The following is a 17,707-nucleotide window of genomic DNA, read 5'->3' on the forward strand; positions in this document are numbered from 1 at the left end:
CTCGGGTGGCGCGAAGGGGCCTCGCTGCCGGCCAGGAGTAGCCCGCCGCCCACGCCAGGGGCATTCGGAAGAGGCGGGGAGCCGGACTGGGGGGGGGGACGCGGTGCTGGCAGAGCCGGCCAGCGGGTCGATGCTCGCCACCGGAGCCGCGCATCTGCATGGCGCGCGCTCACGAGGCAGGCCGGGAGCAGGCTCTTGGGGCGCGGGGAGCCGAGTCCCATCGTCTATGGCCGTACCACCCTGAACGCGCCCGATCTCCTCTGATCTCGGGAGCTAAGCAGGGAGGGGCCCGGTTAGTACTTGGATGGGAGACCGCCTGGGAATACCTGTAGGCTTTTGCTCGCCTCTCCTTTTGCGCCGCCGCCCCTGCGTGGCTGCCTCCGAACCCCTGCCGCCCCTTGCCCCTCTGCAGCCGCCCATCCAGCCGAAGGTCCCCCTGGCCAGAGGTCGGTCAGCCACCCGGCGCTACAAGCTGGCAGCCCCGGCCGCACACCAGGCCCGTCGGCCAGGGCTCACCCCCACACCCTCTTCTTAGTCCTCTTCGCTGAGGCAGGCAGTCAGCCAGCAGCAGTTAGCCGAGCCTGTGTCTCCGCCGGCAGGCACCTCTCCCCACACCCCCGCGCGCCCCCTCCCATCGCCCACAAGAGCCAGGAACCCTCCCTTCCCGCGGTGGCCCCAACACACAGGGTACAAAGAGCCGGGACAAAGCAGGGGACTGAGGGAGCAGCACCCCAACACACCGCACGCCCTCGGACTCCAGGAGAGACCACCACAAGGGGAAGTGCAGGCACGCAGGAACACAACACTCTCAACCAGGGTGCCTGTGGGCTGCCACTCTCCTCCCGCGGGGCGGGGGGGTTCCTGGGCGGGGCTCGGAGCCCACTGGCCCTCCCGCCCGGCCCGGGGGCTTCAAGGGTGACTTTCAATGCCCGGGCACTGCCTCCTTAGTGGAGCCCAGCCACGGGCATGACCACACTTCGGTTGAGAAGCTGCCACTTCAAAGCAGCGTCAGTGCGTCTGTCCCAGTCCGTGTGCCCGCTTGTGCGTCCCTCCCCCCTCCCCCACCCCATGTCTCTCTGGCTCTGTGACGTGCCTGTTGGGCTCTGGCTCTGGCTCAGGAGCTCTCTCCCCGCGTGCCAGCCCCATCTTTCTCTGTCTCTGTCCATGTCTCTCTGTATGTCTAGGTACATACAGGTACATATAGGTGTATATTTCGATCTCGCTCCCTCTTTCTCCTCCTCCCGTTCTCTCTGTCGGTCCCTGTCCTGCGGGGACTCTAGTCCCTCTGCCCGCACAAGAAGGCAGGATATGGCGAGGCCAAGAGGGAACACCAACAGAGCCACGGATAGGGGGCTCATAGCACTATGTCTCACGGGCGGCTGGCTCGGAGACACGGCAAGCCGGAGCCGCCCGATCCCCAACCTGTCGGCCGCTTCTCTGCCAACCCACCGACACACCGCCCGTCGACCCGCCAAGCGGGCCCACTGCAATCCGCGCCCCTCTGCAATTTGCAGTCCACCATCCGCGCTTCCTAACTTGGCCACCGCAGCTCCTCCGGTGGCCAGTGGCCAACTGGCAACAGCTGATGGCCAAGCGGTCACAGCTGATGACCATGCAGCCCCCAAGCAGCACCCCTCCACGCGAGGCCCAGAGCCTGGAGAGTGCTCTCTGCGAGTCTGTCCCCACAGTCCCCGTCTGTCTCTCTCCGCCTCTCTCTTGCTCCGTCTCTGGCCTTCTCTCATCCTCTCTCTCACCTCCCTGGGTCAGGAGAGGTGACGTGTAGCCAGTGAAGGGACCGGACATCGGGCGGGGCTCCGGTCGCTGACGAGGGTTCCAGGGCCCAGACTGAAGGCTTGTGACGAAGGGTGGCTGCAGACTGGAGATGCTGCACCCTGGTGGCGCGGGTGGCTCTCCCTGGCTTTGGGCCTGTGGATGGGTCCGGTCAGGGCCAGGGCCTGGGTTGCACGTCCCTAGGGCCGGAGGGGACTGAGAGGACCCTGCGACCCCCTCGGTGGCCCTGAGAGGTGGGGACAGCACAGCTGCAAGGGGGGTGTGCGGTTGTGGGGCTGGGGGAAGAAGAGAGGGGTTGAGGTAGGGGGGTGGGGTAAAAGCCCTTCGGGGCCTGGGGAGGCCCAGGATGCCAGGGCGCCCAGACATATGTCACAGTCATGGAAGTGACAGAGGCCCGTTAGAGCCACTGGGGGGCGCGAAGGGGCCTCGCTGCGGGCCAGGAGTAGCCCGTCGCCCACACCAGCGGCGTCCGGAGGAGGCGGGGAGCGGGCGGGAGGCGCTCAGGCAGACGTGCTCGCCACCCTAGCGGCCCAGCAGCACGGCGCGCGGTCAGAGGCAGGCCGGGAGCAGGCTCTTGGGGCGCGGGGAGCCGGGTCCCAGCGTCTACGGCCATACCACCCTGAACGCGCCCGATCTCCTCTGATCTCGGGAGCTAAGCAGGGAGGGGCCTGGTTAGTACTTGGATGGGAGACCGCCTGGGAATAGCTGCAGGCTTTTGCTCGCCTCTCCTTTTGCGCCGCCGCCCCGGCGTGGCTCCCTCCGAACCCCTGCCGCCCCTTGCCCCTCTGCAGCCGCCCAGGCAGCCGAAGGTCCCCCTGGCCAGAGGAGGGTCAGCCGCCCAGCACTACAAGCTCGCATCCCCGGCCGCACACCAGGCCTGTCGGCCAGGGCTCCCCCCCACTCCCTCTTCTTAGTGCTCTTCGCCAAGGCAGGCCGTCAGCCTGCAGCAGTCAGCCGCGTCTCGGTCGCCGCCGCCGCCACCGCCATCGCAGGGCTCCCTCTCGCTCCCCGACCCTGCCGCCGCCGCAACCCCCAACGCCCAAGCCCAGGGCTGCCTGCCGGCGCAGGCCTCCACCAGGCTCTCTCCATCCCAGGACGTGCCGGTGCTTTGCACCTCGGCCCGAGCCCAGGGGACGCCCATCCCTGCGCCTGCCCCCGGGACCCGACACACAGGATCGGCGTGTCCTCCGGCAAACGGGACGCCCACCCGCCCCGCCCCACCGGAGTCTTCTGTCTCCACTGGCAGGCACCTCGCCCCACACCCCCGCGCGCCCCTCCCGTCTCCCACAAGAGCCAGGAGCCCTCCCTTCCCGCCGGCCACGGTGTCCCTGAAACACAGGGCACAAAGAGCCGGGACAAACCAGGGGACGGCGGGAGCAGCACCCCAACACACCACGCGCCATCGACTCCAGGGGAGACCACCACAAGGGCAGAGCAGGCACGCAGGCGCACAACCCTCACAACCAGGGTGCCTGGGGGCTGCCACTCTCCTCCCGCGGGCGGGTGCCTGGGCGGAGCTCAGAGACCACAGGCCCTCCGGTGACCCTGGCGGCCCGCCCCGGAGGCTTCAATGGTGACTGCCAACGCCAGGGCAACGCCTCCTTAGCGGAGCCCAGCCCCGGGCACGACCACACTCCGGTGGAGGAGCTGCCACTTCAACACAGCCTCAGTGCGTCTGTAACAGTCCGTGTGCCCGCCTGTGCGTCCCTCACACCCTCCCCCACCCCATATCCGTCGGGCTCTGTGACGTGCCTGTTGGGCTCTGGCTCTGGCTCAGGAGCTCTCTCCCCGCGTGCCAGCCCCCTCTTTCTCTGTCTCTGTCCACGTCTCTCTGTATGTCTAGATACATACATGTACATATACGAGCATATTTCCATCTCGCTCCCTCTTACTCCTCCTCCCGTTCTGTCTGTCTGTCCCTGTCCTGCGGGGACTCCAGCCCCTCTGCCCGCACAAGAATGCAGGATTTGGCGAGGCCAAGAGGGAACACCCACAGACCACGGATAGGGGGCTCATAGCACCATGTCTCACGGGCGGCTGGCTTGGAGACTCGGCAAGCCGGAGCCGCCCGATCCCCAGCCTGCCGGCCGATTCTCTGCCAACCAACAGACCCACCAACCTACCGACCCACCAAGCCGGCCAACTGCAGTCCGCGCCCCTCTGCAATTTGCAGTCCACAATCCGCGCTTCCTAGCTTGGCCACCGCAGCTCTGCCGGTGGCCAGTGGCCAACTGGCAACAGCTGATGGCCAAGCGGTCACAGCTGATATCCATGCAGCCCCCACGCAGCACCCCTCCACGCGAGGCCCAGAGCCTGGAGAGTGCTCTCTGCGAGTCTGTCCCCACAGTCCCCGTCTGTCTCTCTCCGCCTCTCTCTTGCTCCGTCTCTGGCCTTCTCTCATCCTCTCTCTCACCTCCCTGGGTCAGGAGAGGTGACGTGTAGCCAGTGAAGTGAACAGTGATCGGGCGGGACGCCGGTCGCTGACGAGGGGCGAGAACCCAGAAAGAAGGCTGTGTGAGGAAGGGTGGCGGCTGACTGGAGGTGCTGCCCCCTGGTGGCGGGTGGCTCTCCCTGGCTTTGGGCCAGTGGGTGGGGCCGGCCAGGGCCAGGGCCTGGGTTGCACGTCCCTAGGGCCGGAGGGGACTGAGAGGACCCTGCGACCCCCTCGGTGGCCCTGAGAGGTGGGGACAGCACAGCAGCAAGGGGGGGTGTGCGGTTGTGGGGCTGGGGGGAGATGAGAGGGGTTGGGGTAGGGGGGCGGGGTAAAAGCCCCTCGGGGCCTGGGGAGGCCCAGGATGCCAGGGCGCCCAGACATATGTCACAGTCAGGGAAGTGACAGAGGCCCGTTAGAGCCACTGGGGGGCGCGAAGGGGCCTCGCTGCGGGCCAGGAGTAGCCCGTCGCCCACACCAGCGGCGTCCGGAGGAGGCGGGGAGCGGGCGGGAGGCGCTCGGGCAGACATGCTCGCCACCCGAGCGGCCCAGCAGCGTGGCGTGCGCTCAGAAGCAGGTCGGGAGCAGGCTCTTGGAGTGCCGGGAGCCGGGTCCCAGCGCCTAAGGCCACACCACCCTGAACGCGCCCGATCTCCTCTGATCTCGGGAGCTAAGCAGGGAGGGGCCTGGTTAGTACTTGGATGGGAGACCGCCTGGGAATAGCTGCAGGCTTTTGCTCGCCTCTCCTTTTGCGCCGCCGCCCCGGCGTGGCTCCCTCCGAACCCCTGCCGCCCCTTGCCCCTCTGCAGCCGCCCAGGCAGCCGAAGGTCCCCCTGGCCAGAGGAGGGTCAGCCGCCCAGCACTACAAGCTCGCATCCCCGGCCGCACACCAGGCCTGTCGGCCAGGGCTCCCCCCCACTCCCTCTTCTTAGTGCTCTTCACCAAGGCAGGCCGTCAGCCTGCAGCAGTCAGCCGCGTCTCGGTCGCCGCCGCCGCCACCGCCATCGCAGGGCTCCCTCTCGCTCCCCGACCCTGCCGCCGCCGCAACCCCCAACGCCCAAGCCCAGGGCTGCCTGCCGGCGCAGGCCTCCACCAGGCTCTCTCCATCCCAGGACGTGCCGGTGCTTTGCACCTCGGCCCGAGCCCAGGGGACGCCCATCCCTGCGCCTGCCCCCGGGACCCGACACACAGGATCGGCGTGTCCTCCGGCAAACGGGACGCCCACCCGCCCCGCCCCACCGGAGTCTTCTGTCTCCACTGGCAGGCACCTCGCCCCACACCCCCGCGCGCCCCTCCCGTCTCCCACAAGAGCCAGGAGCCCTCCCTTCCCGCCGGCCACGGTGTCCCTGAAACACAGGGCACAAAGAGCCGGGACAAACCAGGGGACGGCGGGAGCAGCACCCCAACACACCACGCGCCATCGACTCCAGGGGAGACCACCACAAGGGCAGAGCAGGCACGCAGGCGCACAACCCTCACAACCAGGGTGCCTGGGGGCTGCCACTCTCCTCCCGCGGGCGGGTGCCTGGGCGGAGCTCAGAGACCACAGGCCCTCCGGTGACCCTGGCGGCCCGCCCCGGAGGCTTCAATGGTGACTGCCAACGCCAGGGCAACGCCTCCTTAGCGGAGCCCAGCCCCGGGCACGACCACACTCCGGTGGAGGAGCTGCCACTTCAACACAGCCTCAGTGCGTCTGTAACAGTCCGTGTGCCCGCCTGTGCGTCCCTCACACCCTCCCCCACCCCATATCCGTCGGGCTCTGTGACGTGCCTGTTGGGCTCTGGCTCTGGCTCAGGAGCTCTCTCCCCGCGTGCCAGCCCCCTCTTTCTCTGTCTCTGTCCACGTCTCTCTGTATGTCTAGATACATACATGTACATATACGAGCATATTTCCATCTCGCTCCCTCTTACTCCTCCTCCCGTTCTGTCTGTCTGTCCCTGTCCTGCGGGGACTCCAGCCCCTCTGCCCGCACAAGAATGCAGGATTTGGCGAGGCCAAGAGGGAACACCCACAGACCACGGATAGGGGGCTCATAGCACCATGTCTCACGGGCGGCTGGCTTGGAGACTCGGCAAGCCGGAGCCGCCCGATCCCCAGCCTGCCGGCCGATTCTCTGCCAACCAACAGACCCACCAACCTACCGACCCACCAAGCCGGCCAACTGCAGTCCGCGCCCCTCTGCAATTTGCAGTCCACAATCCGCGCTTCCTAGCTTGGCCACCGCAGCTCTGCCGGTGGCCAGTGGCCAACTGGCAACAGCTGATGGCCAAGCGGTCACAGCTGATATCCATGCAGCCCCCACGCAGCACCCCTCCACGCGAGGCCCAGAGCCTGGAGAGTGCTCTCTGCGAGTCTGTCCCCACAGTCCCCGTCTGTCTCTCTCCGCCTCTCTCTTGCTCCGTCTCTGGCCTTCTCTCATCCTCTCTCTCACCTCCCTGGGTCAGGAGAGGTGACGTGTAGCCAGTGAAGTGAACAGTGATCGGGCGGGACGCCGGTCGCTGACGAGGGGCGAGAACCCAGAAAGAAGGCTGTGTGAGGAAGGGTGGCGGCTGACTGGAGGTGCTGCCCCCTGGTGGCGGGTGGCTCTCCCTGGCTTTGGGCCAGTGGGTGGGGCCGGCCAGGGCCAGGGCCTGGGTTGCACGTCCCTAGGGCCGGAGGGGACTGAGAGGACCCTGCGACCCCCTCGGTGGCCCTGAGAGGTGGGGACAGCACAGCAGCAAGGGGGGGTGTGCGGTTGTGGGGCTGGGGGGAGATGAGAGGGGTTGGGGTAGGGGGGCGGGGTAAAAGCCCCTCGGGGCCTGGGGAGGCCCAGGATGCCAGGGCGCCCAGATATATGTCACAGTCAGGGAAGTGACAGAGGCCCGTTAGAGCCACTGGGGGGCGCGAAGGGGCCTCGCTGCGGGCCAGGAGTAGCCCGTCGCCCACACCAGCGGCGTCCGGAGGAGGCGGGGAGCGGGCGGGAGGCGCTCGGGCAGACATGCTCGCCACCCGAGCGGCCCAGCAGCGTGGCGTGCGCTCAGAAGCAGGTCGGGAGCAGGCTCTTGGAGTGCCGGGAGCCGGGTCCCAGCGCCTAAGGCCACACCACCCTGAACGCGCCCGATCTCCTCTGATCTCGGGAGCTAAGCAGGGAGGGGCCTGGTTAGTACTTGGATGGGAGACCGCCTGGGAATAGCTGCAGGCTTTTGCTCGCCTCTCCTTTTGCGCCGCCGCCCCGGCGTGGCTCCCTCCGAACCCCTGCCGCCCCTTGCCCCTCTGCAGCCGCCCAGGCAGCCGAAGGTCCCCCTGGCCAGAGGAGGGTCAGCCGCCCAGCACTACAAGCTCGCATCCCCGGCCGCACACCAGGCCTGTCGGCCAGGGCTCCCCCCCACTCCCTCTTCTTAGTGCTCTTCGCCGAGGCAGGCCGTCAGCCTGCAGCAGTCAGCCGCGTCTCGGTCGCCGCCGCCGCCACCGCCATCGCAGGGCTCCCTCTCGCTCCCCGACCCTGCCGCCGCCGCAACCCCCAACGCCCAAGCCCAGGGCTGCCTGCCGGCGCAGGCCTCCACCAGGCTCTCTCCATCCCAGGACGTGCCGGTGCTTTGCACCTCGGCCCGAGCCCAGGGGACGCCCATCCCTGCGCCTGCCCTCGGGACCCGACACACAGGATCGGCGTGTCCTCCGGCAAACGGGACGCCCACCCGCCCCGCCCCACCGGAGTCTTCTGTCTCCGCTGGCAGGCACCTCGCCCCACACCCCCGCGCGCCCCTCCCGTCTCCCACAAGAGCCAGGAGCCCTCCCTTCCCGCCGGCCACGGTGTCCCTGAAACACAGGGCACAAAGAGCCGGGACAAACCAGGGGACGGCGGGAGCAGCACCCCAACACACCACGCGCCATCGACTCCAGGGGAGACCACCACAAGGGCAGAGCAGGCACGCAGGCGCACAACCCTCACAACCAGGGTGCGTGGGGGCTGCCACTCTCCTCCCGCGGGCGGGTGCCTGGGCGGAGCTCAGAGACCACAGGCCCTCTGGTGACCCTGGCGGCCCGCCCCGGAGGCTTAAATGGTGACTGCCAACGCCAGGGCAACGCCTCCTTAGCGGAGCCCAGCCCCGGGCACGACCACACTCCGGTGGAGGAGCTGCCACTTCAACACAGCCTCAGTGCGTCTGTAACAGTCCGTGTGCCCGCCTGTGCGTCCCTCACACCCTCCCCCACCCCATATCCGTCGGGCTCTGTGACGTGCCTGTTGGGCTCTGGCTCTGGCTCAGGAGCTCTCTCCCCGCGTGCCAGCCCCCTCTTTCTCTGTCTCTGTCCACGTCTCTCTGTATGTCTAGATACATACATGTACATATACGAGCATATTTCCATCTCGCTCCCTCTTACTCCTCCTCCCGTTCTGTCTGTCTGTCCCTGTCCTGCGGGGACTCCAGCCCCTCTGCCCGCACAAGAATGCAGGATTTGGCGAGGCCAAGAGGGAACACCCACAGACCACGGATAGGGGGCTCATAGCACCATGTCTCACGGGCGGCTGGCTTGGAGACTCGGCAAGCCGGAGCCGCCCGATCCCCAGCCTGCCGGCCGATTCTCTGCCGACCACAAGACCCACCAACCTACCGACCCACCAAGCCGGCCAACTGCAGTCCGCGCCCCTCTGCAATTTGCAGTCCACAATCCGCGCTTCCTAGCTTGGCCACCGCAGCTCTGCCGGTGGCCAGTGGCCAACTGGCAACAGCTGATGGCCAAGCGGTCACAGCTGATATCCATGCAGCCCCCACGCAGCACCCCTCCACGCGAGGCCCAGAGCCTGGAGAGTGCTCTCTGCGAGTCTGTCCCCACAGTCCCCGTCTGTCTCTCTCCGCCTCTCTCTTGCTCCGTCTCTGGCCTTCTCTCATCCTCTCTCTCACCTCCCTGGGTCAGGAGAGTTGACGTGTAGCCAGTGAAGTGAACAGTGATCGGGCGGGACGCCGGTCGCTGACGAGGGGCGAGAACCCAGAAAGAAGGCTGTGTGAGGAAGGGTGGCGGCTGACTGGAGGTGCTGCCCCCTGGTGGCGGGTGGCTCTCCCTGGCTTTGGGCCAGTGGGTGGGGCCGGCCAGGGCCAGGGCCTGGGTTGCACGTCCCTAGGGCCGGAGGGGACTGAGAGGACCCTGCGACCCCCTCGGTGGCCCTGAGAGGTGGGGACAGCACAGCAGCAAGGGGGGGTGTGCGGTTGTGGGGCTGGGGGGAGATGAGAGGGGTTGGGGTAGGGGGGCGGGGTAAAAGCCCCTCGGGGCCTGGGGAGGCCCAGGATGCCAGGGCGCCCAGACATATGTCACAGTCAGGGAAGTGACAGAGGCCCGTTAGAGCCACTGGGGGGCGCGAAGGGGCCTCGCTGCGGGCCAGGAGTAGCCCGTCGCCCACACCAGCGGCGTCCGGAGGAGGCGGGGAGCGGGCGGGAGGCGCTCGGGCAGACATGCTCGCCACCCGAGCGGCCCAGCAGCGTGGCGTGCGCTCAGAAGCAGGTCGGGAGCAGGCTCTTGGAGTGCCGGGAGCCGGGTCCCAGCGCCTAAGGCCACACCACCCTGAACGCGCCCGATCTCCTCTGATCTCGGGAGCTAAGCAGGGAGGGGCCTGGTTAGTACTTGGATGGGAGACCGCCTGGGAATAGCTGCAGGCTTTTGCTCGCCTCTCCTTTTGCCCGCCGCCCCGGCGTGGCTCCCTCCGAACCCCTGCCGCCCCTTGCCCCTCTGCAGCCGCCCAGGCAGCCGAAGGTCCCCCTGGCCAGAGGAGGGTCAGCCGCCCAGCACTACAAGCTCGCATCCCCGGCCGCACACCAGGCCTGTCGGCCAGGGCTCCCCCCCACTCCCTCTTCTTAGTGCTCTTCGCCGAGGCAGGCCGTCAGCCTGCAGCAGTCAGCCGCGTCTCGGTCGCCGCCGCCGCCACCGCCATCGCAGGGCTCCCTCTCGCTCCCCGACCCTGCCGCCGCCGCAACCCCCAACGCCCAAGCCCAGGGCTGCCTGCCGGCGCAGGCCTCCACCAGGCTCTCTCCATCCCAGGACGTGCCGGTGCTTTGCACCTCGGCCCGAGCCCAGGGGACGCCCATCCCTGCGCCTGCCCCCGGGACCCGACACACAGGATCGGCGTGTCCTCCGGCAAACGGGACGCCCACCCGCCCCGCCCCACCGGAGTCTTCTGTCTCCGCTGGCAGGCACCTCGCCCCACACCCCCGCGCGCCCCTCCCGTCTCCCACAAGAGCCAGGAGCCCTCCCTTCCCGCCGGCCACGGTGTCCCTGAAACACAGGGCACAAAGAGCCGGGACAAACCAGGGGACGGTTGGAGCAGCACCCCAACACACCACGCGCCATCGACTCCAGGGGAGACCACCACAAGGGCAGAGCAGGCACGCAGGCGCACAACCCTCACAACCAGGGTGCCTGGGGGCTGCCACTCTCCTTCCGCAGGCGGGTGCCTGGGCGGAGCTCAGAGACCACAGGCCCTCTGGTGACCCTGGCGGCCCGCCCCGGAGGCTTCAATGGTGACTGCCAACGCCAGGGCAACGCCTCCTTAGCGGAGCCCAGCCCCGGGCACGACCACACTCCGGTGGAGGAGCTGCCACTTCAACACAGCCTCAGTGTGTCTGTAACAGTCCGTGTGCCCGCCTGTGCGTCCCTCACACCCTCCCCCACCCCATATCCGTCGGGCTCTGTGACGTGCCTGTTGGGCTCTGGCTCTGGCTCAGGAGCTCTCTCCCCGCGTGCCAGCCCCCTCTTTCTCTGTCTCTGTCCACGTCTCTCTGCATGTCTAGATACATACATGTACATATACGAGCATATTTCCATCTCGCTCCCTCTTACTCCTCCTCCCGTTCTGTCTGTCTGTCCCTGTCCTGCGGGGACTCTAGCCCCTCTGCCCGCACAAGAATGCAGGATTTGGCGAGGCCAAGAGGGAACACCAACAGAGCCACGGATAGGGGGCTCATAGCACCATGTCTCACGGGCGGCTGGCTTGGAGACTCGGCAAGCCGGAGCCGCCCGATCCCCAGCCTGCCGGCCGATTCTCTGCCGACCACAAGACCCACCAACCTACCGACCCACCAAGCCGGCCAACTGCAGTCCGCGCCCCTCTGCAATTTGCAGTCCACAATCCGCGCTTCCTAGCTTGGCCACCGCAGCTCTGCCGGTGGCCAATGGCCAACTGGCAACAGCTGATGGCCAAGCGGTCACAGCTGATATCCATGCAGCCCCCACGCAGCACCCCTCCACGCGAGGCCCAGAGCCTGGAAAGTGCTCTCTGCGAGTCTGTCCCCACAGTCCCCGTCTGTCTCTCTCCGCCTCTCTCTTGCTCCGTCTCTGGCCTTCTCTCATCCTCTCTCTCACCTCCCTGGGTCAGGAGAGGTGACGTGTAGCCAGTGAAGTGAACAGTGATCGGGCGGGACGCCGGTCGCTGACGAGGGGCGAGAACCCAGAAAGAAGGCTGTGTGAGGAAGGGTGGCGGCAGACTGGACGTGCTGCCCCCTGGTGGCGGGTGGCTCTCCCTGGCTTTGGGCCAGTGGGTGGGGCCGGCCAGGGCCAGGGCCTGGGTTGCACATCCCTAGGGTGGAGGGGACTGAGAGGACCCTGCGACCCCCTCGGTGGCCCTGAGAGGTGGGGACAGCACAGCAGCAAGGGGGGGTGTGCGGTTGTGGGGCTGGGGGGAGATGAGAGGGGTTGGGGTAGGGGGGCGGGGTAAAAGCCCTTCGGGGCCTGGGGAGGCCCAGGATGCCAGGGCGCCCAGACATATGTCACAGTCAGGGAAGTGACAGAGGCCCGTTAGAGCCACTGGGGGGCGCGAAGGGGCCTCGCTGCGGGCCAGGAGTAGCCCGTCGCCCACACCAGCGGCGTCCGGAGGAGGCGGGGAGCTGGCGGGAGGCGCTCGGGCAGACGTGCTCGCCACCAGAGCGGCCCAGCAGCATGGCGCGCGCTCAGAAGCAGATCGGGAGAAGGATCTTGGAGTGCCGGGAGCCGGGTCCCAGCGCCTAAGGCCACACCACCCTGCACGCGCCAGATCTCGTCTGATCTCGGGAGCTAAGCAGGGAGGGGCCCGGTTAGTACTTGGATGGGAGACCGCCTGGGAATAGCTGCAGGCTTTTGCTCGCCTCTCCTTTTGCGCCGCCGCCCCGGCGTGGCTCCCTCCGAACCCCTGCCGCCCCTTGCCTCTCTGCAGCCGCCCAGCCAGCCGAAGGTCCCCCTGACCAGCAGAGGGTTAGCCGCCAGGCACTACAAGCTGGCAGCCCCGGCCGCACACCAGGCCCGTCGGCCAGGGCTCCCCCGCACACCCTCTTCTCAGTCCTCTTCAGTCCCGGAGGCTGTCATCTCGATCCCTTCGCCGACCTTCGATCGCCGCCACCGCCAACAGCGCTGCCCTCGCCCCCGCCGCCACCGCCAAATCCGCCGCCATCACCGCGCTCCCCACACCCCCCTCCAGCGCTGACCTCACCCCTGCCCCCGCCCTCGCCACCGCCATCGCTGTACTGCTTCAATCTCCCGCCTCTGCTCTCCCCTCCTCCGCCGCCAGCACCGCCCTCTTCCCCGCTACCGCCGCCGCCAACCCTCCCCGCGCCCAGCGCCCGCCGACACAGCCCCCAACGCTGCCGCCGCCTCCACGGCCGACCTCGCAACCCTCCCGCGCCGCCGCCGCCGCCGCCGCCGCCATCGCTGCTCGCGATCAGCCCCCGCTTCTCCCGCCGCCGCCGCCGCGATCACCGCGCTCCCCACCCCCTCCGCCAGCGCTGCCCTCGCCCCCTCCCCCGCCCCCGCCGCCGCCATCGCCGTACTCCCTCAAACTCCCTCCTCTGCTCTCTCCCCCTCGGCCGCCAGCACCGCGCTCCCCATCCCCGCCGCCAGTGCTGCCCTGTTCCCCACCCCCGCCCCTGCCGCCGCCATTGCCGCACTCCCTCAATCTCCCTCCTCCGCTCTCCCCGCCTCCAGCACCGCCATCTCCCCCGCCTCCGCCCCAGCCCCCGCCGCCGCCGCCGCCACCATCGCCATACTCCCTCAATCTCCCGCCTCTGCTCTCCCGGCCTCCTCCGCCGCCGCCGCCGCCGCAGCCCCCCCCTCCGCAGCCGCCCAAGCCGCCGCCGCGGGGTCCTCCCACAACTCCCAAGCCCAGGGTTGCCTGCTGGTGCAGGCCTCCCCCAGCCTTGGGGGTGCGGTTGTTGGTAAACCTGGTGGCGGTAGGGGGGCGGGGTGTATGGCGGTCTGGGTCCGGGGAGTCCCAGGATGCCAGAGTTCCACGACTTCTGGCACCATCAGGGAAGTGGCAGTGTCCCATGGAGCCTCGGGTGGCGCGAAGGGGCCTCGCTGCCGGCCAGGAGTAGCCCGCCGCCCACGCCAGGGGCATTCGGAAGAGGCGGGGAGCCGGACTGGGGGGGGGACGCGGTGCTGGCAGAGCCGGCCAGCAGGTCGATGCTCGCCACCGGAGCCGCGCATCTGCATGGCGCGCGCTCACGAGGCAGGCCGGGAGCAGGCTCTTGGGGCGCGGGGAGCCGAGTCCCATCGTCTATGGCCGTACCACCCTGAACGCGCCCGATCTCCTCTGATCTCGGGAGCTAAGCAGGGAGGGGCCCGGTTAGTGCTTGGATGGGAGACCGCCTGGGAATACCTGTAGGCTTTTGCTCGCCTCTCCTTTTGCGCGGCCGCCCCTGCGTGGCTGCCTCCGAACCCCTGCCGCCCCTTGCCCCTCTGCAGCCGCCCATCCAGCCGAAGGTCCCCCTGGCCAGAGGCCGGTCAGCCACCCGGCGCTACAAGCTGGCAGCCCCGGCCGCACACCAGGCCCGTCGGCCAGGGCTCACCCCCACACCCTCTTCTTAGTCCTCTTCGCTGAGGCAGGCAGTCAGCCAGCAGCAGTTAGCCGAGCCTGTGTCTCCGCCGGCAGGCACCTCTCCCCACACCCCCGCGCGCCCCCTCCCATCGCCCACAAGAGCCAGGAACCCTCCCTTCCCGCGGTGGCCCCAACACACAGGGTACAAAGAGCCGGGACAAAGCAGGGGACTGAGGGAGCAGCACCCCAACACACCGCACGCCCTCGGACTCCAGGAGAGACCACCACAAGGGGAAGTGCAGGCACGCAGGCACACAACACTCTCAACCAGGGTGCCTGTGGGCTGCCACTCTCCTCCCGCGGGGCGGGGGGGTTCCTGGGCGGGGCTCGGAGCCCACTGGCCCTCCCGCCCGGCCCGGGGGCTTCAAGGGTGACTTTCAATGCCCGGGCACTGCCTCCTTAGTGGAGCCCAGCCACGGGCATGACCACACTTCGGTTGAGAAGCTGCCACTTCAAAGCAGCGTCAGTGCGTCTGTCCCAGTCCGTGTGCCCGCTTGTGCGTCCCTCCCCCCTCCCCCACCCCATGTCTCTCTGGCTCTGTGACGTGCCTGTTGGGCTCTGGCTCTGGCTCAGGAGCTCTCTCCCCGCGTGCCAGCCCCATCTTTCTCTGTCTCTGTCCATGTCTCTCTGTATGTCTAGGTACATACAGGTACATATAGGTGTATATTTCGATCTCGCTCCCTCTTTCTCCTCCTCCCGTTCTCTCTGTCGGTCCCTGTCCTGCGGGGACTCTAGTCCCTCTGCCCGCACAAGAAGGCAGGATATGGCGAGGCCAAGAGGGAACACCAACAGAGCCACGGATAGGGGGCTCATAGCACTATGTCTCACGGGCGGCTGGCTCGGAGCCACGGCAAGCCGGAGCCGCCCGATCCCCAACCTGTCGGCCGCTTCTCTGCCAACCCACCGACACACCGCCCGTCGACCCGCCAAGCGGGCCCACTGCAATCCGCGCCCCTCTGCAATTTGCAGTCCACCATCCGCGCTTCCCAGTTGGCCACCGCAGCTCCTCCGGTGGCCAGTGGCCAACTGGCAACAGCTGATGGCCAAGCGGTCACAGCTGATGACCATGCAGCCCCCAAGCAGCACCCCTCCACGCGAGGCCCAGAGCCTGGAGAGTGCTCTCTGCGAGTCTGTCCCCACAGTCCCCGTCTGTCTCTCTCCGCCTCTCTCTTGCTCCGTCTCTGGCCTTCTCTCATCCTCTCTCTCACCTCCCTGGGTCAGGAGAGGTGACGTGTAGCCAGTGAAGGGACCGGACATCGGGCGGGGCTCCGGTCGCTGACGAGGGTTCCAGGGCCCAGACTGAAGGCTTGTGACGAAGGGTGGCTGCAGACTGGAGATGCTGCACCCTGGTGGCGCGGGTGGCTCTCCCTGGCTTTGGGCCTGTGGATGGGTCCGGTCAGGGCCAGGGCCTGGGTTGCACGTCCCTAGGGCCGGAGGGGACTGAGAGGACCCTGCGACCCCCTCGGTGGCCCTGAGAGGTGGGGACAGCACAGCAGCAAGGGGGGTGTGCGGTTGTGGGGCTGGGGGAAGAAGAGAGGGGTTGGGGTAGGGGGGTGGGGTAAAAGCCCTTCGGGGCCTGGGGAGGCCCAGGATGCCAGGGCGCCCAGACATATGTCACAGTCATGGAAGTGACAGAGGCCCGTTAGAGCCACTGGGGGGCGCGAAGGGGCCTCGCTGCGGGCCAGGAGTAGCCCGTCGCCCACACCAGCGGCGTCCGGAGGAGGCGGGGAGCGGGCGGGAGGCGCTCAGGCAGACGTGCTCGCCACCCTAGCGGCCCAGCAGCACGGCGCGCGGTCAGAGGCAGGCCGGGAGCAGGCTCTTGGGGCGCGGGGAGCCGGGTCCCAGCGTCTACGGCCATACCACCCTGAACGCGCCCCATCTCCTCTGATCTCGGGAGCTAAGCAGGGAGGGGCCTGGTTAGTACTTGGATGGGAGACCGCCTGGGAATAGCTGCAGGCTTTTGCTCGCCTCTCCTTTTGCGCCGCCGCCCCGGCGTGGCTCCCTCCGAACCCCTGCCGCCCCTTGCCCCTCTGCAGCCGCCCAGGCAGCCGAAGGTCCCCCTGGCCAGAGGAGGGTCAGCCGCCCAGCAATACAAGCTCGCATCCCCGGCCGCACACCAGGCCTGTCGGCCAGGGCTCCCCCCCACTCCCTCTTCTTAGTGCTCTTCGCCGAGGCAGGCCGTCAGCCTGCAGCAGTCAGCCGCGTCTCGGTAGCCGCCGCCGCCACCGCCATCGCAGGGCTCCCTCTCGCTCCCCGACCCTGCCGCCGCCGCAACCCCCAACGCCCAAGCCCAGGGCTGCCTGCCGGCGCAGGCCTCCACCAGGCTCTCTCCATCCCAGGACGTGCCGGTGCTTTGCACCTCGGCCCGAGCCCAGGGGACGCCCATCCCTGCGCCTGCCCCCGGGACCCGACACACAGGATCGGCGTGTCCTCGGGCAAACGGGACGCCCACCCGCCCCGCCCCACCGGAGTCTTCTGTCTCCGCTGGCAGGCACCTCGCCCCACACCCCCGCGCGCCCCTCCCGTCTCCCACAAGAGCCAGGAGCCCTCCCTTCCCGCCGGCCACGGTGTCCCTGAAACACAGGGCACAAAGAGCCGGGACAAACCAGGGGACGGCGGGAGCAGCACCCCAACGCACCACGCGCCATCGACTCCAGGGGAGACCACCACAAGGGCAGAGCAGGCACGCAGGCGCACAACCCTCACAACCAGGGTGCCTGGGGGCTGCCACTCTCCTCCCGCGGGCGGGTGCCTGGGCGGGGCTCAGAGACCACAGGCCCTCCGGAGACCCTGGCGGCCCGCCCCGGAGGCTTCAATGGTGACTGCCAACGCCAGGGCAATGCCTCCTTAGCGGAGCCCAGCCCCGGGCACGACCACACTCCGGTGGAGGAGCTGCCACTTCAACACAGCCTCAGTGCGTCTGTAACAGTCCGTGTGCCCGCCTGTGCGTCCCTCACACCCTCCCCCACCCCATATCCGTCGGGCTCTGTGACGTGCCTGTTGGGCTCTGGCTCTGGCTCAGGAGCTCTCTCCCCGCGTGCCAGCCCCCTCTTTCTCTGTCTCTGTCCATGTCTCTCTGTATGTCTAGATACATACATGTACATATACGAGCATATTTCCATCTCGCTCCCTCTTACTCCTCCTCCCGTTCTGTCTGTCTGTCCCTGTCCTGCGGGGACTCTAGCCCCTCTGCCCGCACAAGAATGCAGGATTTGGCGAGGCCAAGAGGGAACACCAACAGAGCCACGGATAGGGGGCTCATAGCACCATGTCTCACGGGCGGCTGGCTTGGAGACTCGGCAAGCCGGAGCCGCCCGATCCCCAGCCTGCCGGCCGATTCTCTGCCGACCACAAGACCCACCAACCTACCGACCCACCAAGCCGGCCAACTGCAGTCCGCGCCCCTCTGCAATTTGCAGTCCACAATCCGCGCTTCCTAGCTTGGCCACCGCAGCTCTGCCGGTGGCCAATGGCCAACTGGCAACAGCTGATGGCCAAGCGGTCACAGCTGATATCCATGCAGCCCCCACGCAGCACCCCTCCACGCGAGGCCCAGAGCCTGGAAAGTGCTCTCTGCGAGTCTGTCCCCACAGTCCCCGTCTGTCTCTCTCCGCCTCTCTCTTGCTCCGTCTCTGGCCTTCTCTCATCCTCTCTCTCACCTCCCTGGGTCAGGA

At 68.2% G+C, this 17,707-nt stretch overlaps 6 pseudogenes; all 6 read left to right on the forward strand.

Moving 5' to 3' along the window:
- Positions 1–222: 222 nt before the first annotated feature.
- On the forward strand, positions 223–342 carry LOC148756877 (5S ribosomal RNA; annotated as a pseudogene).
- Positions 343–2,392: 2,050 nt separating this feature from the next.
- Positions 2,393–2,512, forward strand: LOC148756878 (5S ribosomal RNA; annotated as a pseudogene).
- Positions 2,513–4,841: 2,329 nt separating this feature from the next.
- LOC148756879 (5S ribosomal RNA) lies at positions 4,842–4,961 on the forward strand (annotated as a pseudogene).
- Positions 4,962–7,290: 2,329 nt separating this feature from the next.
- LOC148756880 (5S ribosomal RNA) lies at positions 7,291–7,410 on the forward strand (annotated as a pseudogene).
- A 2,329-nt stretch (positions 7,411–9,739) lies between these two features.
- LOC148756881 (5S ribosomal RNA) lies at positions 9,740–9,859 on the forward strand (annotated as a pseudogene).
- Positions 9,860–13,710: 3,851 nt separating this feature from the next.
- LOC148756882 (5S ribosomal RNA) lies at positions 13,711–13,830 on the forward strand (annotated as a pseudogene).
- The last annotated feature ends 3,877 nt before the right edge of the window (positions 13,831–17,707 follow it).

This window comes from Rhinolophus sinicus, chromosome 10 (assembly GCF_057876585.1).
Source record: "Rhinolophus sinicus isolate RSI-liver-muscle chromosome 10, RSI-T2T, whole genome shotgun sequence".
Classification (NCBI taxonomy): Eukaryota; Metazoa; Chordata; class Mammalia; order Chiroptera; family Rhinolophidae; genus Rhinolophus; species Rhinolophus sinicus.